Source organism: Schistocerca americana, chromosome 2, assembly GCF_021461395.2.
Source record: "Schistocerca americana isolate TAMUIC-IGC-003095 chromosome 2, iqSchAmer2.1, whole genome shotgun sequence".
Taxonomy (NCBI): Eukaryota; Metazoa; Arthropoda; class Insecta; order Orthoptera; family Acrididae; genus Schistocerca; species Schistocerca americana.
Genome location: NC_060120.1, coordinates 142,550,782 through 142,576,969, shown reverse-complemented (window position 1 = coordinate 142,576,969; position 26,188 = coordinate 142,550,782). Strand labels below are relative to the sequence as shown.

General features: G+C 44.2%; 1 protein-coding gene across 1 annotated transcript in view; it reads left to right on the top strand.

The window, feature by feature from the left end:
* LOC124593836 (protein lozenge-like) overlaps window positions 1-26,188 on the top strand; it is a 713,984-nt gene that overhangs the window by 148,917 nt on the left and 538,879 nt on the right. The gene's annotated exons all lie outside the window — the stretch shown is intronic.

Here is a 26,188-nt window from a genome sequence, read left to right as displayed (position 1 = left end):
GCCATTTCAATCATTTCATGCCCGAGGGACTGTAACCTCCGCCGGGACCAGCCGCACAGTCCATGACTGCACCGCCTTAGACCGCTCGGCTAATCCCACGCGGCTTTGATTGAGGTTTCGGCTGAGATAATGACTAAAGTGGCAGAAAAAACTGGAGAAGACAAGATGAAAGCAATGGAGTTCGTGGATGACTTGATGATCTGGGGAAACAGGGGGGAGGAGATTCGCGAATATTGAGACAGTATGGGATGAAATTTAATGTAAACAAATGTGAGATTCTGGTTACATCTACAAAGAAAGATATGCCAGCTAGTGGAATAAGGATTGTAGGTGAACAACTGAAGAAGCACTTGAGAAGTGTGACAGCGGAAAATGGAAGAAAGAGACCAGTGAACATGGCAGACAGGCAGAAGGATTCCAGTGATGTGTTAGGAGCTTGGTTTGGAATAAAGACATCCGATAAAAAACAAAAAAGTGATTCCACAGTGGTTACTACATCCCAATAATGTCTTTGCATCTGAAATATTGGTAATGAAGAAAAGAGATGTATGCAGATTACAGGCGCGTAAAATGAAGTTCCTCAGAAGTAGGATAGAAGTAACAAGGGGAGAAAGGATGAGGGATGAAAGGAGAAAGGAAACAGAGAAAGAGTAACCATTGAGGAGCAGGACAGAAGCATCAAGGATAATATGGTATGTACACTCAAAGAGAGTGGAAAACAAAACGATTGCCAAGAAGATACTCGAAATGGAGGACCGGAAGAAACGAGTGAGAGGAAGATCAAGGAATGTATGGCTGAAAGCTGCGGAGGAGTGTATTGAAAAAAGGGGCGTGGACTCGACCAGAGTAAACACAGAAAGATGTCGGGAAAACAGGACTGGATCGCAAGGCTTATGTTCCAAACACACACAGCCTGGGGCTGGAAACTTATCAAAATGGTGACGGTGATGACGATGATGATGATGGTGATGATGATGATGATGACCTGGAGAGGCTTGAATATATGAGTGGGAGGCAGGGAAGGCGCTTCTCGTCAGAATAGTGGAACAGATGGATAGATTCAGATGGCTGAGAAACATCAACTGTGCAGGACGTGTAGCACGGATCCTTCCAGCGGTCTTGTGAACGGATGTTCAAATGGTTCAAATGGCTCTGAGCACTATGGGACTTAACTTCTGAGGTCATCAGTCCCCTAGAACTTAGAACTACTTAAACCTAACTAACCTAAGGACATCACACACATCCATGCCCGAGGCAGGATTCAAACCTGCGACCGTAGCGGTCGCGCGGTTCCAGACTGTAGCGCCTAGAACCGCTCGCCCACCCTCGCCGGCGAACGGATGTGGGATGGGGTATGATGGGGTATGATTGATGGTGATGAAAGAAGGTCAGTGCAAGAGAAAAGTAGTTATAGGAGAGAGATCATTCACTGGGAGTACATTTCCAATTTTGGGGGGAAAGATGATGACGATGATGATGATATTGTTTGGTTTGTGGGGCGCTCAACTGTGCGGGTATCAGCGCCCGTACAGAGACCCAACTTTTGCTCTGGCCAAACTCGCCACTTTCAGGAATGATGATGAAATGATGAGGACAACACAAACACCCAGTCATCTCGAGGCAGGTGAAAATCCCTGATCCCGCCGGGAATAGAACCCGGGACTCCGTGCTCTGGAAGCGAGAACGCGACCGCGAGACCACGAGCTGCGGACGTTTGGGGGAAAGGGGGCAGGGGTTGCCGAGCTAATGAGTATTTCGGAAACTGATGCTTGTTTTGAAAATAATTTCAGTACAAAGTTACCAGTTTCGGTCATAATCGGCCATTTTCACGCAGCAAGAATGATGGCGCAGTTCACTCTAACAACTGAGCAAACCAAACGGCCAATCCGTACTGATACTGACTGCTTCTCTCAACTGTACATGCACCGCCGTAGGAAATCCCTCAAGTAGGACACCTTATACCCAGTACTGGCGATCTTAAATGTCCATTCCCGTGGACCCCTGTAGAGCTTAATCGGGACTGAGCATTTTTCAGCGCCGGGGCGGTTCCTGGTGCGGACTTCGGGCTGGGGATTAGGTTGCGAGCGCTTACCGGAGGGCAGACAGAAGGCGCGCCGGACCCCAAGAGCCGGGGTGCCGGCCACCCAGTCCCGGTCCTGTAGCGGCCTAATTAGTTGCGAGGCGCTGCGGCTGTAAACCTGGATTTATTGCGGAGCTCGTTCCGCCGGATCTGCCGCCGCCGGTCGCTAGCCGGACCGCCCCCGCTTAACGACGAACTTCCCAGAAGGGGGCGCCGGCCGCTCGCCTTCTGCCCCACACTCTACTAAAATGTATCCATATGCCCACTGAGAAGGCGCTCTCGTCTAATAATAATTACGCTCACGAACGAAACGATCAGGCGTATCAGCCGATAGCTTCTTTCAGTCAAGTTGTGCTGTAAATTTCCCTTTCTTCGCAACTTGATCCAGTGCCGCATATATCCATCCAATCTTGAACATTCTTCTGGAACACTACATTTCGAAAGCTTATTTGTTCTTCTTGTCTAAACTGTTTTCCGTCCACATTTCAATTCCTTACAAGCTACGCAGCAGAAAAAAACTTCATGAAATCAAGACACAAAGGCATTAATGACCGTAGCTGCCAGTGGCCGTTGATTTAAATCAATGGGGAAGGTGTAGAAGTTGTGTTGGACCAGAATTCGAACTCGGGTCTCGTGGTTGCTGGACAGATGCACCGACCACTGTGCCATCCGGACACAGTGGTCATTTCAACTGCACGGACTACGCCGTCACGCCACCCGCCATACCCACATTCTCAACTTATCCACACACTACTGATGTAGTGCCCCTTGCCCATTATCCTCACTGCTCGCGGCATTTCGCTGATTCCCGTAACAGTTCCAGCGTGGTGTGCATCTGCACTGATGTGATTAACAGATCGCCGTCACCTTATTTATACACCTGTGTTGTCTGTTCTTTCGGACGTTACTGATGGTACTACATTACTAGTGTGGCTCAGTGAGAATTTGCGTGTGATGGGAGACGTGCTAGGGTAGTTCGTGCAGTTGACTACTGTTTCTGGATGGCGCAATGGTCAGTGCATCTGCCTGGTAACCAGGAGACCTGGGTTCGAATCTGGTCCAGCACAAATTTTAGAGTTCCCCCATTGATCAATGTCCATTGATTGCCAGTCTCTAATTCTTTTACGGTTTGATTCATAGTGGTTGCAGGGTCAAAATGGTGTCTGTTCTTCTGAACCTGTCTGAAAGAACAGACACCACGTATACTTCAGGAAATCCTTTACAACGTAGCTGCACTTATGTTATAAGGGAGTCCTGGGATGCTTAAGTCAGTTGCAGAATTGCTACTTGTTCTAGCATCTTCGAGTGGTGGCAAAGGAACCGGTGTGAGGAGGTGTCCGGGGATTGTGTAGGCGTAAAGTATTAACCACATGTAAATGAGTTTTATTAAATAATTTAAAACAGTATAACAACTCAGAGCGCATACAGGGGGGCACCAAATACCAGTACTAAGCTCTATTGAGATCAAAACTGTAAAAGAGGAAAATAATTGTCATATGGAAACAACAACACAAATACCAACAATACAGAAGAAGACCTAATCATACAGTTGACCCAACCGACGTCGATAACTCAAGGTAACACTCTACAGACGACACAAATAGACAGATACAATCAATAGTAAGACATTAACCAAATATACACCACATAGCAAGGACAAATAATAGGAAAAATTCGGGGTAGAGTTAATAAATAAATCATTGGTCTACAATTCCACATCTAATCACTGCTTCATTATGCTTCACCAACATTTGAAACCTAGGTAGGACAGCACTGACAAAACCATTTGCAAAGACTGCGCTAGTTACCACAATGCCCGCATCTCGTGGTCGTGCGGTAGCGTTCTCGCTTCCCACGCCCGGGTTCCCGGGTTCGGTTCCCGGCGGGGTCAGGGATTTTCTCTGCCTCGTGATGGCTGGGTGTTGTGTGATGTCCTTAGGTTAGTTAGGTTTAAGTAGTTCTAAGTTCTAGGGGACTGATGACCTAAGATGTTAAGTCCCATAGTGCTCAGAGCCATTTGAACCATTTTTTAGTTACCACAATACAACTTGCAAAGGCAGCAAGCACTTCCTCGCTCGCATCTACGTAGTAGTAGCCCCTGGACATACGAAGACAAACAACGAAAGACACCATTTACAATATTTACGATACTGAAAAGTTCCGAGTATTTGCCAACTGGATGCTTGCAAAACAAAGAGCGGACGACAATTTTATCAAGAAAATTATATTATCTGATGAGGCGCACATTTTGTTGAATGGCTTCGTGAACAAGCAACTCTCGAAAAATTATGGCGAAGCCATTACAGCCTAACGAGTGAGCGAGTGGTGTGACATATTGGCTGAGAGAGTAAAAGGGCCGTTCTTCGAAGATGGTACCGGAAACGCATGAAGCTGTGGACGGCGAACGCAACCGCAGTTAAGAGGATTTTTATGGTCTGAACTCGATCGTTTGAATGCTGAAGAGATTTGTTTTCAGCGAGATGGCCCTATCCGTCATACACAGATTGCACAATAGACTTTGCAACAAGAGAACTTCTCTGGCAGAGTCATTTCTCGCAACGGTGAGAAGAAACGGCCACTCAGAACTTGTGACCTGACACTTCAGTACGGTTATGTGAAACCTTGTGTGCACGCCAACAAACCGCTGTCACTTCTACAGTTTAAATCCGGGGTTGTATGTGTAATTCAGAATTACAGGTGCAATTATGCCACAAAGCTATAGAAAATTTCAATGAAAGAACGAGAGAGTGCCTACTTTCATACTTAACTACACTAATAAATTTATACGATGTTATGCTGTCAAAAGTTACATTCCACATGGGATACCCTTCACAAACTACTTCCGCTAGAACCTTATAAGAAACTCATTGTGAATAAAGCTACCTGCGCTGTTGATTTAAAAGGCAAAAATAATCGTTGTCCTACTAAAAAAAATAATTCGTGTTGCGCTTAAAGATATTTTCTGTCATTGCTGCAATCGTGAGTCAAAGAAGCAGTAAAGAAATAGCCAGCCGGTGTGGCCGTGCGGTTCTAGGCGCTTCAGTCTGGAACCGCGTGACCGCTACGGTCGCAGGTTCGAATCCTGCCTCGGGCATGGATGTGTGTGATGTCCTTAGGTTCGTTAGGTTTAAGTAGTTCTATGTTCTAGGGGACTGATGACCTCAGATGTTGAGTCCCATAGTGCTCAGAGCCATTTGAACCAAGTAAAGAAATTTTTACATAAATTCCTCATCCAGTCCGTGTACTGACAACAGTGTCCTTGTATGCACAATTACTAATTACGCCCCTCAGCTTTTTTAAAAAAGTATTTTTTCTTTTACTGCAAGTAATTTAAAGCCTAGGAAAGTAGCAACGAGGAATTTTGTTTGCATTAGACTGTGTGTTGTTAAGAGACACAGTGTGAAATAACATCCCACATTTCGCGGTCTCTGCACTTTGACTCTACTTGTCGCAGTTAATACCGAAGGAGATCGTGACTTCTGCGCCCTGCCGACTGGTTTTCGCCGTCGCTTCATGAGAAAGGACGCGAAAGGCGGCGTTCAGGGCCACTCGCAGGTGTAATAGGAGACCGGCAGAATCTCAGGCAAATTTTCATAAGCCACTGCCGAGCTTTCGTTTCGAACAGGACCCAGTCGTGTAACTGAGGCTTTTATGGCGGCTGATGCTATACGCCAGGCCGTTATGCGGTCTTTCGCAGGCACATCGCCGCAGTAAAACATTATTATTTCCAGCAATTTCCGCCAAATTCGTCGTAAATTTCGGTAGGTACAAGACTGGAAGTAGCTGATCGTGTACTTTTCGGCATTAAGAGGATATATAAACAGTAAACATACTCCTACCATCCTAAAGCGGCTCTGAATGCCCTTCGTAACCTTCTTTTTATCGTCCACCCTGCGAAAAGAACTCATTTTGATAGTACAGTATCCATAAAGAATATCGAACAACGGTTTTTGATGATTGAAAACAAGTATAAAACCGGTGAAATAGAAGGAAAAGTGAAAATACTCTATTTATTAGACAAATTCGAAACTGCAAAACAGAGATTTGTACATGGTGTAAAAAATAACTATTTACAACGTACCACAGAAGTATAGAGGAATTCTAACAATTTGATACACATCTGCGGTCTCTCGAACCGAGAAACTACTTCGAACAGAACTATAAAACCCACCGAAGCCACAGCGAATGCGCGTAGCGCACTGTTTTTCAGTGTTCTCTCGCCCGCTTCGCAGAAACTTTGTCCTAGAGAAAAAAATGTACTGGAGCTTCTTGTGAGACATTTAATGTAGTTTAATTTTATAATGGGGTACGTTTTCGCTACGGGCCACGGTTTTCAAGTGATTCAAGATAGACGGTAAAAAAGTGACCTTCAAACACATCCCCACTCTGCTTCCTCTCCCTCTCCCCTCCAGCCCCCCCCCCTGCCACCCCCTCCCCCTCCCATGTATGTATGTTTAGTGTTACTAATGGCACTCCCTTTTAATAGTACCACTTTACAACAAACTGCGATTACACGAATTATTTCCTACATTCGCCTTTTTTTTGGCTACACCTCCTTAGTCGTGCACATACCAATTGTAGAATTTTTGTCAATTTGACCTCACAATTGCATTACTTTTCGCAGCCGAAAATTGACAGGTCTGGCCTCCTTACTGTGAAACTACTCTGTTCATAAGTGTTACATTTATATTAACCTGTAAACATAGTTGCTGCTTAATGTTTACTTCTTTCATTACCCTCTCGGGAAAATTTAAGTTAATGGTGTCAACGGAATAGCTGACTATGCCACTGGCGTATTAGCTCAGTCAGTGAAGACCGGAAAAGGTCAAATATGGGTATTAATTCTTCCGGTCGCAAATTTTATTCTATGGTAGGAGAGAGCAGCGTGTGTAACGTACTAAAAATCCTCGCCGATGGAGGATAAGTGTGGTGCCTTTGAAAATCACTTCGTTTTAGAAAGACATCATGTTTACGCCAGTGACTATTAAACTTTTTATTTCCACTATTGAAATTTCGGCCTTAGGCCATTTTAAAGTGCAAATGTTTTGGCTTTAAACAAGCTGAAACATTTATATGTCGTTGTCATTTGCTGTTATAGGTTTTCGTTATAGGTTTACGTCCGTTATAGGTTTCCGTTTTAGGTATTTGTTTCTTTTCTTTTAAGTAACTTGAAAACCGCGGCGTTTTGTGAAAGCGTATCTAGTACAAAATTAAACTACATTAAATTTTCCATAAAAAAGGTAGTATTCATTTTTTTCTCTAGCACTACTAAGCTGTGTGATGAGAGCGAGACAATACTGAGAATCTCGCACAAGTCGCATGTGTTCCCTAGCTTTGTCGTCTTTTCTAGGCCAGTTTGAGGACGTTTCCTGACTTGATGGTCCACAACTGCCCTATACCAGATTGTTTGTCTCGACTTTCCCTATACCGCTGTATTACGTTGTAAACAACTATCTGTTATACCCTGATACAGTTTGCTTCAAGTCTCTAGTAACACCCCTCTCCCTTCATCATCCTTCCCCTCACACGCCCCACACTCCACCCTCCCCACATCTTCCACCGCTCCCGACCTTCGTAGGCACTTGGCAGGTTGGGTACCGGCTTTTGCCAAAAATAATCCAGACCATTTTGTCGCAGAAGTCCTAGAAAATCGTGGTGCCATTTAGCACTTCACATTCCTGTATCATTAGTATACAGATCTATCCTGTCCTCAAGAGCCCCTGGTAGTACTGTCATATACGCATTGGCGGTGTGTGCTCTTGCATTAACCTGCGACCGTAGCAGCCGCGTGGTTCCGGAATGAAGCGCCTAGAACCGCTCGGCCACACCGGCCGGCCAATAAACTTATGAACAAGTCTACATCTAATCTGTAACATCCGGCAATACGGGCCATATAATATGGATGGTCATTATTCAAGATTAGTATATTTGATCTGAAATGGTCGAAATAAACTAATGCACTTGCCTGATTGAGCTTCATGACGAAGTTGTGGTTATGAGTTCCAGAAAACACAAACGTAGAGGATAATGTGGCGGAAATAGGGTGCAATTTGTCTTCATGGAGGTGATCCACATGGATCACCTCAAGGAGACAAATTGAGGACCCCATTGCCGCCACATTATCCCCTACTTCAGTGTTTTCTGTAACCCTTGTATTATGAAGATAGCTGCTTTATAATGTACTTACATACTTAGCGAAATACGCTACTCATAATGAGAAAAGTATGATTTCATCTTTTACAATGCCTGTTAATTGAAATTACGACTCTCTTATTTGCTTGGCGAGATACGTCACTCAAACGATAAAAAAAGCTTCCATTTCTTTATTACTCCGGGTAACTCCAATTTCGACTCCCTTAGTTGCTGGGAATATCACGCATCCGCTACAAGCCCATGTATTTCGAATGTGGCGAATAAAGTCAGGGATCGCTCCAACATCACTGACTTATAGAGACAGTTTGTGTGAAACATCTATAATTTTCACGAGCGAATTGCGACGTACTTACAGGCAGAGGTTTACCTCTCGTTAAAATTTTGCTAATTGTCTTCCGACTGCACCGCAGATGGCAAACTGTCCTTTGTGCCGCGGTAAATTTACGCGGCGCGTCAGAGAGTTACTCAATATCTGCCTGTAAACATCGGCAATAATATGAACCCGGCGGCGAGTGGGGCGCAATAAATTATTCGCCATAGGCTTTTAATTAAAACGGGCGGAGAGGTGCCGGAGCATGCCAGGGGCAGGCCAGCGCAGGGACCGGGCCGTCGTCTCTCGCATCTGCGGCCGGATTAGCGCGCCCGCACGCGTTCGCTCGCTCCCGATGCAGGCGCGCGGCCATCACGCCGAAACGTCATACGACATTAAAACTGCGCCACCTGCTGGCTAATTGTGACGCATGTGTGTTTACACGAGGCTTATTAGCGCATTCATAACACCTGCTGCAAAATATGGCAGCGATTGTGTTTTAAAGTTCATTTTCATATCGCGGCGGCCGGCGCGGACTGGCCGGGAAATCCGCTCTGCGCGGCGGCGGCAGTCGTTGTGTCGCTACCGTTGTGTGCCGGGGCGCCGGCTGGCCGCGTGATAACCGGGTCCCCGCGTCGAGCCCCGCCACACCCCGCGCGCACAATGCCGCCAGCTTTAATCCCCTGCTGCGCGCCGACCTCACTGGCCGCTTATCGGCCTGGCAGGAAATCCATCCGCGGAAGTGCAGTTCGCCCTCGGCGCGCACTCCGTGTAACGCCGCTGCTACAGAGCGGCCAAAATGAAACTGTCCCAGAAAAATTATATACACCTAAAGATATGCAACCCATTCTATACCTTACACCCGGAGCATGGAATATGTAAATTGGGTTGCCTATCTTTAGGTGCAGTTTCTTACGACGGCGTATTGGAAAACAAACTCCTGTGTGAAAACTCTCAAAGCTTTCAGAATGAGTTTTTCCCTCTGCAGCGGAGTGTGCACCGATATGAAACCTCCTGGCAAATTAAAACTGTTTGCCAGACCGAGACTCGAACACGGGACCTTTGCTTTTCGCGGGCAAGTGCTCTACCATCTCAGCTACCCAAGCACGACTCACGACCCGTCCTCACAGCTTCAATTCTGCCCGTACCTCACCTCCTACCTTCCAAACTTCACAGATGCTCTTCTGCAAAACTTGCAGAACTAACACTCCTGGAAGAAAGGATATTGCGGAGACATGGCTTAGCCACAGCGTGGGGAATATTTCCAGAATGAGATTTTCTCTCTGCAGATGAGTAGGAGACGAGGTCCTGGCAGAATTGAAGCTGTGAGGCGTGCTTGGTTAGCTCAGATGGTAGAGCATCTGAGTTTGTAAGGTGTCAGGCAAATCCAACACCTTCCATGGAAACCCTGACATGATAAGCAAATTCAGTAGTATGTCACATAGCTCCCAAGAAATCGTGACATTAAATTAACCAAAGTAATACGAGTAACGAGTGAGCAAATGGAATACCACAGACTAACACAATAATGCCTAAATGCATGTCATACCTTCCCACTGTGAAACAGACGCAGTTCTGAGGGGAGAAACGAGAACAGAAGCCGAGAGAAGAACCGTGTTAAGCTACGAGACCCTATTATAAGGGACGGACACCCACGTTGCCAGATAACAGCCAAGACCACCCCCTCAGCCCATGTTAAAAGCTAGAGCCCTCCGGAAGAACAGTATAGATCTTACAATAACACAAAAAGGGCCACACCAGGCGTAAGTTTTAGCGTGAGACCTTTTCGCTTCTCTGTAACGTCGCAAACGTTAAAAACATTGCCCCATCACGAAAAGTATAACGTTTCTCATTGGATATACAGAAATTTTGTAGGCGGAGCTTAAGGTTAACATTGAGACCCTGATTGGTCAGATGAAAACACAGCCAGATAGTTTTTTTAAAACCAACTTCGGTAAATTGTAGTAAGGAGAAGTTAGGAGTGAGTTGGTTCCGAGACGGCGAGATGCATGGAGCTGCGCCGGCCGCCGCCCCCTGACGAACGCCGACAAGGTGATGAACGCACGCAATGCCGCATTTTTGAGCGCATAAGGCTTCACTCAGAACTGCAGAAGTCTCATCTGTTACATCCCCTTTCTACGTAATACTAGTGTCGATCGTCAATTGAAGCTCATGGTATTCACATTTGCTACGTAAGTTAAAATCTGAAATGCGATGATTTTTCTGTTACATAATTATTGAGAAGTCACATCAGCCACTGTAATTTACGACAAGTAATTAAAGATAATTGAGGGTCGCTGTAGACCATTTTGATAGTTTTCTCTTTTGTGAAACTTGATTTAAACCTAGATTATAGATGTGATATGGCCTAGGTCATCCTTCGATCCATTGTAGAACATGGAAACCCATTCAGGGAATATTCGTTCACATTTTTGTTGAACGCAGTTGGTTTTTATCATCCTGTATTAAAACATTTCCTTTTATCAATAGTGCAATTTATAAACAATGTTTTGTGAGTAGAATAAAATTTCCAATGGTAAACTTAACTGCTTTTTCGACGTTATTTTACCAGCTAACTAAAAATAGGAAAGCCTTGAACCCCTTCCACTAAATTTAGTTAGTATTAAGATTATTTTACAGGGAGTGCAGTGGAGCTGACGCTGAAATCATTAAGTATTTGGTTATATCATCGCTAGTCTCACTGAACTCTTCTGAACTCTACATGTCATGTGTGGTCTGGCGTCTCCTTACCAGCAACAGGTCCCAGGTTCAAACTAGTCAATTCCCTAAAAAACACGCTCAGAGCGTCGTTGCGCGAAAGTGGTAGGGAGACACGATTTAGAACAAACAGACACCACGCAGAATGTTAGAAGCTGCGAAACGCAAAGGTCTCGAGTTCGAGACTCGGTCCGGCGCACAGTTTTAATCTGCCAGGAAGTTTCATATGGGCGCACCCTCCGCTGCAGAGTGAAAAACCCATTCTGGAAACATTCCCTAGGCTGTGGCTAAACCATCTCTCGGCAATATCCTTTCTTCCAGGAGTGTTAGTTCGCAAGGTTCGCAGAAGAGCTTCTGTGAAGTCTGGAAGGTAGGAGACGAAGTACTGGCAGAACTGAAGCTGTGAGGACGGGTCGTGAGTCGTGCTTGGGTAGCTCAGATGGTAGAGCACTTGCCTGCGAAAGGCAAAGGTCCCGAGTTCGAGTCTCGGTCCAGCACACAGTTTTAATCTGCCAGGGAGTTTCGTTTCTCAATGCTTTGTACGAGGGCTGTTCGGAAAGTAAGGTCCGATCAGTTGCGAAATGGAAACCGCAGTGATGAAACTTTGCACACGTGTGTAGGGCAGTGTCTCTAGTATGCCCGTCGATCGCATCACGTCACTCTTTTCAGTTCTCAGCGTATAGTGAGAGCCTCCCGCCAAGTACGAGGGCCTGGTGAGAGATTTCGCCTGATATCATACAGCCCAAATAAACGTAAGTGCCATGCGTTTCCTTCTTCATTATAATACAAAATGGTTCAAATGGCTCTGAGCACTATGGGACTTAACTTCTGTGGTCATCAGTCCCCTAGAACTTAGAACTACTTAAACCTAACTAACCTAAGGACATCACACACATCCATGCCCGAGGCAGGATTCGAACCTGCGACCGTAGCTGTCGCGCAGTTCCGGACTGAGCGCCTTAACCGCGAGACCACCGTCATTACAATTCTCGGCCGCACTCTGCAGGCGTAATGAAGATGCTCCTGCAGCGATTTCCATCGGAAGTTTTTTATCTCCCACAATATAACCTGTAATTGGTCCCTCCTGAGTTTCAGCTCTGCTCACGGAGACAATATTTTGGCACAGAAAACGAACTGAATACCAGCATAGACAATTGGCGGGGGCACAGGTGGCTGCCTTCTATGACGACGGTGATGGAAAGTTGGTAAAAATGTAAATGTCGTGTGACTAGCGCCTCCCGTCGAGCAGACCGTTCGCCGTATGCTAGTCTTTCGATTTGACGCCAATTCGGCGACTTGCGCGTCGATGGGGATGAAATGATGATGATTACGACAGCACAACACGCAGTCCCTGAGCGGAGAAAATCTCCGACCCAGCCGGAAATCGTACCCGGGCCCTTCTGATTGACATTCTCTCTCGCTGACCACTTTTTTTTGCGTTTTGTTCGTTGTTGATCGTTGTGGTTGGTCGTTGCGGACGTCACATGACATCCGTTCAAGTTCGTTTGTTGCTCCTTCCACTCAGTTTTTTATTTCAGAGGCCAACCGGCTGTCTGACCGAACACGCTGATGTACCGTGCCTGCACCACTCAACTACCGTGGGCGGACATGGAAAGTTGGTAGAACGCTAAGACAGATGTCTGAGGCGGAGAGGCGATTATGTAAATAACTAGCTGGAGGGTGTAGCTAACTGTTGCAAATGAAACGTTTTTGATTTTCACAGTGGTTTCGGTTTCCCGATCAGTCCCCTCGTAAATAAACAAACGTCTTTTAACATTCTACATCTATATTTTTCATAGCTACATATTTATTTCTCAACATAGCCTCCCTCACGACGAACACATTTCACCCAACGAGACACCAGTTTGTTGATGCCGTCACTGTAGAATGTTTCACTTTGTCCATCCCCACTTCTGCTTGCACCGCTTTATCACTATCAAAGTGAAGTCCTCGAAGGAGTTCTTTAAGTTTTGGAAACAAATGAAAATCTGATGTAACCAAGTCGGGACTGCGTGGAGAATGATCGGTGACAGTGAACCCGAGGAGTCAGATTGTTGCAGATGTCACAGTACTCATGTGTGGTTTGGCAGTTTCATGCTGAAGGCGAGGGTAGACAGTGTGCGGGCGAACTCATCGAATTCGAAACTCGATTACAGCACGCCGTTCCTCACGCACCGAGATAGTTACATTACACACTGAAATTCGGAGCCCTCTAGCGGCAGAGGCTTGCAAAGAGTCAGCCAAGCGGGGAAGTCGACCGAGTAATATGCATGACTTGTAATACCTCAGCTACTACTCACAACAGAACAAAAAATTCGGAGGCATTTCTTTTCACCGCGCTTTCGTATTTTTTCCACCTTGTAACTGAATATGACAACTCTAGAAAAAATAAAATATTAATAAAAGTGTCGTTCCGAATTTAATAACTCTCATTTTTCGTCTTATCTTTGAATGTCCGAGCCAAATTAGGTTAGTGTATCAGCGATCCTTTTAATCGACAAATAAAACGGCAACAGCTCCCAGAAATTGATTTATTAATCACTCAATCAGAACTAGTTTCGAGACCATAAAGTCACACCTTCAGGTGAAAAACGGGTGGTGCTAAGGAAGATACTAAATTTACAGTTAGAACAAACCTGAACTTGACTGTACCATAATGTTGCAGTGTGAATTGCCAGTAGAAGAATATAGACTTTAAATTGTGATTAGATCTCCATGAGTTAAGGTTAGGTGGCCGAGCGGCTCTAGGCGCTACAGCCTGGGACCGCGCAACCGATACGGTCGCAGGTTCGAATCCTGCCTCAGGCATGGATGTGAGTGATGTCCTTAGGTTAGTTAGGTTTGAGTAGTTCTAAGTTCTAGGGGACTGATGACCTCAGAAGTTAAGTCCCATAGTGCTAAGAGCCATTTGAACCATTTTTTAGTTAAGGTTAGTTCTAAATGTAAATTTTGTATCTTCCTTAGGTTCGCCTGGTTTGCGTCTGAAGATGTGACTTGTGACTGACTGCTTAATAAATTAGATTCTGGCAGCTGTTGCAGTTTTATTAGCTGTGGTTCCCCCACATACCAAGTGATGATTAACTTCATAACCCTCCCTGCAATTTTCTGTTGGCTTCGTCTGGGCCGGTTTAGGATCGTACGGGGCCTGTAGCAATGACGAACTACGGAGCCCCTATTCAGGAGCAGATACTCATATTTCTGTAAAGGTATTATTTTATTTCATATAATATGTCAGAAGCAGCAGAAACGAAATAGTAAAAAACTTACACCAAAATTAGTGATCAACAAATAGATGAAGTGAAGGACTTCTGCCACCTTGGAAGTAAAATAACAATAATGAAAGAAGCACAGAGGACATAAAAAGCAGAAAGAGATTTTCACTCTGCAGCGGAGTGTGCACCGATATGAAACCTCCTGGCAAATTAAAACTGTTTGCCAGACCGAGACTTGAACTGGGGGATTTTGCCTTTCAAGGGCAAGTGCTCTACAGCCTGACCTACCCAAGCACGAATCATTACCCCATCCTCACAGCTGTACCCTACAGACTGAGTTACCCAACCATGAATCAGGATCCGCCCTCACAGCTTTACTTCCGCCAGTACCTCGTCTCCTACCTTCCAAACTTTAGAGAAGTTCTCCTGCGCAGGAGTCTGGAAGGTAGGAGATGAGGTACTGCAAGTAAAGCTGTGATGAGGGGTCGTGCGACGTGCGTGGGTGGCTCCGTCGGTAGAGCGCTTACCCCCGTAAGACAAGGTCCCGAATTCATGCCTCGGCCCGGCGCACAGTTTCATCTGCTGGGAACTTTCATTAAAAGCAGACTATCACAGGTGAAGAGAGCACTCCTGGACAAAAGAGGTCTATTAGTATCAAACCAGTATACGCGCTAGTCTTCAAAGAGTCGAGCTCCCACATGTAAAACAGCTTCAAACGTTGATTACTTCACGAATGAGTTAAAGCGTTAAATATTTGACGCTAAGCATGTAAGCTAGAAAAAATTTAGAAAAGTTATCAGAATAGAAACAGCCTCGGTTGCGAAAACGTCTGAAATAATTCGAAACTGGTTACTATTGCACCCTGCCACAATGGAATGGAAAAACCGTAATTTAAAAAAGATTTGAAATTGTGTTTAAAGATTGTTGGAAGTTGCTAAGTGTTCTAATTATGAAACGCTGGATGAAAATGCTGTGGGTAGTTTGCGTTCATTTTCAAGCAAAAGATGGTTCTTCACTCATTTTCATTTTTGCGGCGTCGCAGCTCCTGAACTGTGTATCGTACAATGATATAATTTTTTCAGGTACAGTAAATTCAGAAACATATCTAGACACTGCCTGCAAAGTGTGTTGTGAATCGAGTTAGTGGTAAAGAAGTAACCAATTAAAACGTAATGTCTGATATTGAAGTTTTACTGCGCGCCATTTTAAACAGAAGCTAGTTCTTCAGGCATCTAAATGACTATGACGTCATATCTGCTGAACTATGTGTTCTACAGTGATATAATTTTGCCGATACATTCAGAGGCGTATGTGGATACTGTCTGCAAACTTTGTTGCCAAAAGAGTCGATAGTAAAGAAGTAAGAAATTAAAACGTCATGTGTGATGCTGCTGTTTTTCAGCATCTACATCTACATCTACATACATACTCCGAAATCCAACATACGGTGCGTGGCGGAGGTTACGTCGTACCACAACTAGCAGCTTCTCTCCCTGTTCCATTCCCAAACAGAACGAGGGAAAAATGACTGCCTATATGCCTCTGTACAAGTCCTAATCTCTCTTATCTTTGTGGTCTTTCCGCGACACGTAAGTTGGTGGCAGTAAAATTGTACTGCAGTCAGCCTCAAATGCTGGTTCTCTAAATTTCCTCAGTAGCGATTCACGAAAAGAACGCCTCCTTTCCTCTAGAGACTCCCACCCGAGTTCCTGAAGCATTCCCGTAACACTCGCGTGATGATCAAACCTACCAGTAACAAATCTAGCAGCCCGCCTCTGAATTGCTTCTATGCCCTCCCTCAATCCGACCTGATAGGGATCCCAAACGCTCGAGCAGTACTCAAGAATAGGTCGTATTAGTGTTTTATAAGCGGTCTCCTTTACAGATGAACCACATCTTCCCAAAATTCTACCAATGAACCAGAGACGACTATCCGCCTTCCCCACAACTGCCATTACATGCTTGTCCCACTTCATATCGCTCTGCAACGTTACGCCCAAATATTTAATCGACGCGACTGTGTCAAGCGCTACACTACTAATGGAGTTTTCAAACAGTACAGGATTCTTTTTCCTATTCATCTGCATTAATTTACATTTATCTGTGTTTAGAGAACTGTGCGAACATTAGAGACAACGCGAGCGAAGTAACGTGCGCCGAAGTAGTTATAAATAAAAGTCCCCCCCCCCCCCCCCTCCCTCTCCCAACTTCGTTTTGCTGTCTATATGCAAATTCTAATCTCAGGAACTATTATAGGGATTTTGGTACGGTTTTCATTAAAAGACTGACTCACGAGACAGGTTTCTCATTGCATGTTACAAACTAGTCACCCAGCTGTAGATACTTAGTGGCACCCGTGCAAAGCTGGATGGACGCCCGGGTTCCCGGGTTCGATTCCCGGCGGGGTCAGGGATTTTCTCTGCCTCGTGATGGCTGGGTGTTGTGTGATGTCCTTAGGTTAGTTAGGTTTAAGTAGTTCTAAGTTCTAGGGGACTGATGACCACAGCAGTTGAGTCCCATAGTGCTCAGAGCCATTTGAATTTTTTTTGAAAGCTTGATGGGTCGCTGGCAAATTTAGAAATCTTGCTACGACAAAATTTCGCAACACACCACATATTTCTGTACCGCATAGTACGATATCCCGGCTATGTAAAGCAAAAATAATTATACATAGCAGGCCATAGTGGAGCAGAAAATGAACACAAAGCTTTTGTGCCAAATCGTAATATGTAATGTGTGGTCTATTAAAATATAATTTCGTCAGCTGAATTCTTGGTACTTTCGAAAATACATAGTATTTTGTATCACTGATTAGCTGTTTCCACTGTTCTAAAAACACTACATAATCATTCGCACATAACCCTAAACGGACTTATTGCTTTCAATTCAAAACTGCAATAAGGTAGGGTGCAGAGCGAGGTGGCGCAGCGGTTAGCACACTGGACTCGCATTCGGAAGGACGACTGTTCAAAGCCGAGTCCAGCCATCCTGATTTAGGTTCCCCTTCTTTCACTAAATCGCTTCAGGCAAATGCCGGGATGGTTCCTGCGACAGGGCACGGCCTATCTCCTTCTCCATCCTTCCCTAATCCGAGCTTGTGCTCCGTGTCTAATGACCTCGTTGTCGACGAGACGTTAAAGCCTACTCTCCTAATCCCCCTTCCTGCAGTACGGTAAACTGGATCTGGGTTTCACTGTATTGCGACTGCGACAAATGGCAGCAGGATAGAGTTCTAGAATCGCGTCTAACATCGAGGCGCGCATTAAACAGAGATGTAAAAGTGAATGCCGTGGTCACATAATGTTTTATTAAAACTGATTACCAGTTTTGGCTTTGAAGCGACACGCAGCCGTGTAGTCAGTACGTGCATCTTCAGTGGTTCAAATGGTTCTGAGCACTATGGGACTCAACTGCTGAGGTCATTAGTCCCCTAGAACTTAGAACTAGTTAAACCTAACTAACCTAATGACACCACAAACATCCATGCTCGAGGCAGGATTCGAACCTGCGACCGTAGCGGTCCCGCGGTTCCAGGCTGCAGCGCCTTTAACCGCACGGCCACTTCGGCCGGCTATCTTCAGTGGATTGGTGTTAATGTTTTATAGCCGTGCAGAATCGAACTATATCGAGTAGTTTTGCACGTACGTCAAATATTGGTCCATCTACTGCAGTGGGTGTGCTGAATTTTTTTGTTGTAACTGTACTACTTACTTTTCTGTACAAATGATTTTTTGGTTACATTGTTTTCTTCAATAAATTGTAAATAAAATATTTCAGTCTCACCAAGCTTGAATTTATTTTATCTTTACAAAAAGGTGAGAAATAACAACCAAAAAGAAGTTGCTATTTTATTTTGTGTTGCTGCAACTAGAATTTTTTTTAATCGAGCGGCTGCGATTTGTCTATTTCTCAGTGTATAAGCACAGTCGTAAATTTATGTAATGCCCTCAGAAACTAATTCTGTAAATTTGCGTCTTGTGGCATGACGTATGAGCCTGGCAACTTGATGACATGTGATATGGTCGCCCTTGGAATGGAACTCTAATCGTATCCTGCTTGGTTTAATTCCAGTTTCATTATGTTGATTGCTTTGGTGGCGCCACATAGTTTTGTCCCCGTATCGAATACCCTACTATTCCACCCCTTCAGTCGCGTCGGCATAACACTGCCTGATAGCTATCAGCTGCCACTCGTACAAACTGTACATCAAGGCTGCGCTTCACGTCGCGTGCAAAGTTTTCAGCGAACCGTCATTTTAGATCCATTTCACTTCCGAATGAAGCTTGGACACAAACTAGTGAAGCGAGACCTTACATTATATGATACCACTTGGTTAACATCCCTGGTAACTTCACAATTTTTCGCTAAATTTGTATTACAAACATCAGTACCTGCCAACAAAAAATTTCGTTAAGAGTACATACTGCACAAAGTTCTTGTCTGGGTGGAATATACGTTGCACATTCAATGAAGTTACGTGCAGGAGAGAACTATACATGCCACATCGAGCCTTTCTTCTCTGTTGACTGCTACGAGGCCGCCTGATACCGAGTGCCTGCCGACGACCACACGACCACACGCACCACTCTGTTTAATATACGGGGCTAAGCTATTCCATTAGAACTACTGATAGGTTTGGGAGAGCCAGTCCTGACAAAGCTGTACCATCTGGGGAGCAAAATGTATGAGACACGCGAAATACCCTCAGACTACAAGAAGAATGTAATAATTCCAATCCCAAAGAAAGCAGGTGTTGACAGATGTGAAAATTACCGAACTATCAGTTTAATAAGTCACGGCTGCAAAATACTAACGCGAATTCCTTACAGACGAATGGAAAAACTGGTAGAAGCCGACCTCGGGGAAGATCAGTTTGCAGTCCGTAGAAATATTGGAACACGTGAGACAATACCGACCCTACGACTTATCTTAGAAGCTAGATTAAGGAAAGGCAAATCTACGTTTCTAGCATTTGTAGACTTAGAGAAAGCTTTCGACAATGTTGACTGAAATACTCTCTTTCAAATTCTGAAGGTGGCAGGGGTAAAATACAGGGAGGGAAAGGCTATTTACAATTTGTACAGAAACCAGATGGCAGTTATAAGAGTCGAGGGACATGAAAGGGAAGCAGTGGTGGGGAAGGGAGTGAGACAGGGTTGTAGTCTCTCCCCGATGTTATTCAATCTGTATATTGAACAAGCAGTAAAGGAAACAAACAAAATTGCAGTAGGAATCAAAATCCATGGAGAAAAAATTAAAACTTTGAGGTTCGCCGATAACATTGTAATTCTGTCAGAGACAGCAAAGGACTTGGAAGAGCAGTTGAACGGAATGGCAGTGTCTTGAAAGGAGGATATAAGATGAACATCAACATAAGCAAAACGATGATAATGGAATGTAGTTGAATTAATTCGGGTGATGCTGAAGGAATTAGATTAGGAAATGAGACACTTCAAGCAGTAAAGGAGTTTTGCTATTTGGGGAGCAAAATAACTCATGATGGTCGAAGTAGAGAGGATATAAAATGTAGACTGGCAATAGCAAGGAGAGCAGTTCTGAAGAAGAGAAATTTGTTAACATCGAGTATAGATTTAAGTGTCAGGAATTCGTTTCTGAAAGTATTTGTATGGAGTGTGGCCATGTATGGAAGTGAAACATGGAAGATAAATAGTTTGTACAAGAAGAGAATAGAAGCTTTCGAAATGTGGTGCTACAGTAGAATGCTGAAGATTAGATGGGTAGATCACATTAATAATGACGAGGTATTGAATAGAACTGGGGAGGAGTTTGCGGCACAACTTGACTAGAAGAAGGGATCGGTTGATAGGACATGTTCTGAGGCATCAAGGGATCACCAATTTAGTACTGGAGGGCAGCGTGGAGAGTAAAAATCGTAGAGGGAGACCAAAAGATGAATACACTAAACAGCTTTAGAAGGATGTAGGCTGCAGTACGTACTGGGAGATGAATCAGCTTGCCCAGGATAGAGTAGCATGGAGAGCTGCATCAAACCAGTATGAGGACTGAAGACCACAACAACAACAAGCAGAACTGCGCCGACAAAATTTCGGAAATTGTTCATGGGTATTTTCTGAGTATTTCAGTATGAGAGACCCGAGGTCTCCGGTAGCTCATTACTGAATAATGGCATTTTGGTTGATCTCTTAACCCCTATTATCTTCGTATCTTCAGAGCCCTGAAACTATCTGCAAAAAAATGCAAATGCCAACAGTATGCACTGTTTACAAAAAAAAATTGACATATTCGTCATATGAGAGTGTCCGTGATCGTTACTTATATAAAAGTGTCCAAATCCGGTGTTCGGTGTCCTTCATTTCCACATGACCAGGTTTCGGTCCAGGTGCCCATCTTCAGTTCATTTGGTAGTGATATTTGTCACAACTAAAGCCCTTCTGGCCTATTAATTATTTTATATGTGACATGTAAGTACTGCCTCTGTCTTTTATTGTTAATCAGTACGTACATTTTTTATATAAAAATGTCTTTTCCTGTAAATTTGTAACTATGTTGTAGGCCATTTTAATTGTTTTAATTCTGATGACGGCACTCTTAGAAGTGTTGAAACCTGATCAATGAGAGTAAAAATAAATGTGAGCGAGGGCTCATTTGTTCTAATTTTAACTTACAGCACGTTTAACTGTAACACGCCAGAATTGCGACCAAGCTTATCAGATGGTACCTTGCCAACACAAGATCACATTTACAAGCCATGTTCACCGACAGTAAATATTTTATCGACAATCCGCATGTGGTTGTATTTGTATCATAAACACGCCAATCAGAGATGTCCTGTACTAGATAGAGTGAAGCTCGTGGCCGCTGATGGCCACAGGACGTCAGGCAAGAGAAGCAAGAGGCTCCACTGTGTTCGCCGGCGGCTTGGTGGTAGACAAAGTGTTGAATCATCAAATGTTTCGAACCATTCTAACTACAGTTCTTAGCCCACATATACGCAAAAGACTGGACCACATTTGTCACAACTGTACTGTGACAATAGTTCTTATTAGCTATAGGGTATTTAAGTGATGTCATTGCCTTACAAAATTAACCACAGACGTTCACGGGAAATTTGTAGTTACATCGTGTAAATTGTATTTATCAGTTATCACGCAGTATTCGTTTGAAGGAAGGAATGATGATTAATGTTTAACGTCCCGTCGACAACTTATGATTAAGGAAGGTGGGGAAGGAAATCGGCCGTGCCCTCCCAAAGCAACCATCCCAGAATTTACCTGGAGCGATTAAGGGAAATCATGGAAGACCTACATCAGGATGGTCGCACGGGTTTTCGTCTGAGATATCTCCGTTTCGTAATTTACAAAGGTGTGCTGAAAAGTTATATCTCCGAATTTCTTATGCGAAAACTCTTACAACTTTTTAAACGAAACAAACATCAATAATTTACATCTTTATTCTTCATACCTACGCTTTTCTTCTGTAGTCGCCCTGACGACGAGTAAATTTCTCCCAACGAGAGACCATCTTGTTGTCATCACTCTAGAATGTTCGACTCATCTCTGCTCGCACCACTTCATCACTGTCAAAATGAATTCATCGAAGGTGTTCTTTAAGTTTTGGAAATAAATGGAAGTCGGATGAGGCCAAGTAGGGACTGTGTGGGGGATGATCGAGGAGAGTGAAGCCAAAGCGTAGGGCTGTTACAGATGTCGCCGCCCTCGCTTGTGGTGTGGCTTTGCCGTGCTGAAGAGGAAGGCGCTCCTTGTGTGGAAGAACTCTTAGAATTAGAAACTCGATCACAGAACGCTGTTTTTCACGACACAGTTACATTACACACTGTCATGTTACACGCTTCAATTCCTACAGTACCTGTGGGCTGCGAATATGTAGACATGACGAATAAAGTTGTAGAATGTTCATAACGTTTGCTTTATTTACAAAGCGTGAAGAGTTTTCACATAAAAAATTCGGAAGCATTACTTTTCCGCATGCCCTCGTACATCACTTGCGACATATCTCAGCCAGATTTTTATACCAAAAAAAATTTATCGGCGGTGCATTAGTCGTATACCCGCTTGATTTTCTGTGCACAGTACATCTTAGTTTTATTCGTCTGTACAGGGTGGCCGAAATAAAACTGGCCCCGAATATATGTAAGAGGCGACCAGAAACTTTCCGTTTGAGGGCACTCTTGCATCGTACATGCAACTTAGCGCGACTCCGATGCGGGTATATAAACACCGACATGTAGGAAACGGTTTACTGTGGCATTCGTGTCTTTCCAGCAAGCGTGCGGTAAATGCGGAATTGTGAACTATTATGACGTTATTTTCAAATGCGACCAAACAGCGCCAACGTACTGTTATTCTTTTCCTGGTTACTGAAGGACACCGTCATGGAATGGTATGCCAAGTTTTGATAACGCACGTCCTCACATCGCAAATGTCGGAATGCAGAAGCTACACCATCTCAAGTGGCAGACATTCGAGCAACCGCCCTATACTCTTGGTCTCTCTCTCCCCACACCTGTGGTCCCTTAAGCAAGGCATTCAATAGTCGACGATACCTCCTTTCATCTACATCTACATCTACATCCATACTCCGCAAGCCACCTGACGGTGTGTGGCGGAGGGTACCTTGAGTACCTCTATCGGTTCTCCCTTCTATTCCAGTCTCGTATTGTTCGTGGAAAGAAAGATTGTCGGTATGTCTCTGTGTGGGCTCTGATCTCTCTGATTTTATCCTCGTGGTCTCTTCGCAAGATATACGTAGGAGGGAGCAATATACTGCTTGACTCCTCGGTGAAAGTATGTTCTCTAAACTTCAAAAAAAGCCCGAACCGAGATACTGAGCGTCTCTCTTGCAGAGTCTTCCACTGGAGTTTATCTATCATCTCCGTAACGCCTTCGCGATTACTAAATGATCGTGTAACGAAGCGCGCTGCTCTCCGTTGGATCTTCTCTATCTCTTCTATCAACCCTATCTGGTACGGATCCAACACCAGTGAGCAGTATTCAGGCAGTGGGCGAACAAGTGTACTGTAACGTACTTCCTTTGTTTTCCGACTGCATTTCCTTAGGATTCTCCCAATGAATCTGTCTGTCAACAAAACTATGTAAGTGGAACAAACACGGACGGGGGATCATTGGATAAGCGACTTTGACAAACGGCAGCTTATTATTACGCAGAGCCTATGAAAAAGGCGAAGCTGGTCGAATGTTCACGTGCTACTGCCGTGAGCGTCTACTGAAAGAGGTAGAAGGACAGTGAAGCTACCACTAGGCGCTAAATGATTGGATGTCCACAACGCTTTACAGAACGTCGGTTTTGGAGGGTTGTCATGCCCTGTAAAGTGGGATAGATGGTAAACTGTGGCATCTCTGCCGAAAGAGCACAACGCTGGTGCATGTACAAGTGTTTCGGAGCACACCGTTCATCGCACATTGTTGAACATGGAGCTCCGAAGCAGGTCACGTGTTCACATGTTGACCCAACGACATCGTCAATTACGATTGTAGTGGGCATGGGACCATCGGGATTCGACTGTCGATCAATAGAAACGTGTCGGCACCTAGGTTGAATTACATTTTTGGTACACTAAGTCGGTGGTTGTCTCCACAAACGCTGTCGTCTTGGTGAACGGCGGCTCATAACGTGCAGAGCGCCACGGATGCAGGCTGTTGGGAGCAGTACTGTGCTGTGGGAGACATTCTCCTGCATTGCATAGGACTTGTGGTAGCAGTAGAAGACACACTGACCACCTGCATTCATTCACACTTGGTGTCTTCCCCGTCGACGATGTCATTTTTCAGTAGTATAGCAGTCCGTGTCTCGCAGCCAGAACCATTCTATAGGGGTTTGAGGAGCTTTGTAGTGAACTCTCGTTGATGTCTCGGCGACCATATTGTATATATTATGGAACCCATCCGGGTCGATATCGGGCGTCATCACAGCGTACGCAAATCAGCGGCCCGTTATTTACGCGAATTACATGACTTGTGCGTAGACATACCTCCACAAACCTACGAAGAAGCGGTTGCTTCCCTGATATGCAGAATCAGTCACATATTTCGTTCCGAAGACGGACAAACAAGTTATTAAGCAGATGGAAATAATGTTTTGGCTCATCAAATGGATTTCATGGATCTTAAGATAGGGAAACCAACTCCCATTAAGTGCATTCAGAGCAGATGACGTAAGCTGTGTTGCCTATGTTAAGGTACATTAAATACAGGGTGTGATATTTTTATTTGAAGGACCTTAATATATGTACACATCAGTGTTTTGGTTCTTTCCTTCTCTTCATCGAACAGTCTTCCCACAAACGAGTCACAAACTTTATGATTTGATATTTTCTGCACAGCCTTAACTACATCACTAAGTGTAATACGCCTCTCAGTATAGACTAACCGTTTTGGGTACACGTCGACACTTCAACAACTTGCTTACTGTCCAGGGGAAAATAAGAATTAACCGTTTGCTCTTGCCACAGATACTTGGAGATTCTAAGAAACCTAAAAATATGCGTATTGTGATAGCTGTAATTATTAGTCTGTAAATGACGTAAATACTGTTGTAATGTTGTTCAGTACACCGTCCTCAGTCACCAATAGAAATATCTGCACTTATACCCGTTATAGCCTATGTATTCCGGGTCAGCTTTATTTTGGTCATCCTGCAGTTAATATCTGTTGCTAGTGGATGGTTCGATGTTTGATGCTATCCTCTAGATTTCGCTATCTTGCTCAGATCTTTCCTTCCTACGTAGCTAGTACACCCAATATTCTCTGTGATCTGTTTTGCATATTCTAGCGTCTATCTGAACTATTTTTCCTCTTCATTGCTGTATTCCAGCGACAAGTTAACTACTCCTGAATGCCGTAGGAGATGTCCCACTAATCTGTCCCTCCTTCTCTTTTAAGTACTTCATTTCGTACTTTGTCTGTCCACTTAATATTTTGAAAATTCTTCAACACCACAACATTTCAGATAGTGGATTTTCGGCAATCCAGGTTTCATTTCCACACAAAACTGTACTCGGGACATAACATTCAGGAACTTAGTTCCCAGTTCCATAGCAGCATCTGATACCAGTGTACCTCTCGTATTGGAGATAGCTTTCTTTACCTGTGCTAACCCGGTTTTCATAATGTGAGCAATCCAGCTTCCTATGTAGGAGAATTATTTGACTCCTTCCCGATTCTGGTGTTAAATCATCAGTTAGTTTCCTTTCTGCTGCTCTTCTCCTCTTTGTTTAACCTTAAGCAATATTCTGTCCTACTTTTTCTCTCCGTTCCTTCCAACAGGCCTATGCCTTCCTTCCATCCGGCCAGATGGTCCGTGCCGTGCATTGCTATCAGTTCCCCCCCGCACATTTAATCCTCTCACGAAACACTGTTTCACTGTTTCTGTCACAACTTTAATGTGAAAGTAGTACAGCAGTGAAGAAGTGACATCTCCCACAAAATAATGAAAGGAACAAAAGTTTATCGCTTTTTACATTTTTGCTGTCTAACATCAACATTATTAGGCATGACGTTTTAACATATTACTGCTTTACTACTAATTCCATTCGCAACACATTTTGGAGGCAGTACCCTAATGAATCACTGAATATTCCTGCAAAATTATATCAATGTTAAACCATAGTTCAGAAGATATGACGTCATAGGCATTAAGATCCCTTAAAAGCTACACGAGGATTCGATTCTTTAAAGAATCGACCACACCTTAGAG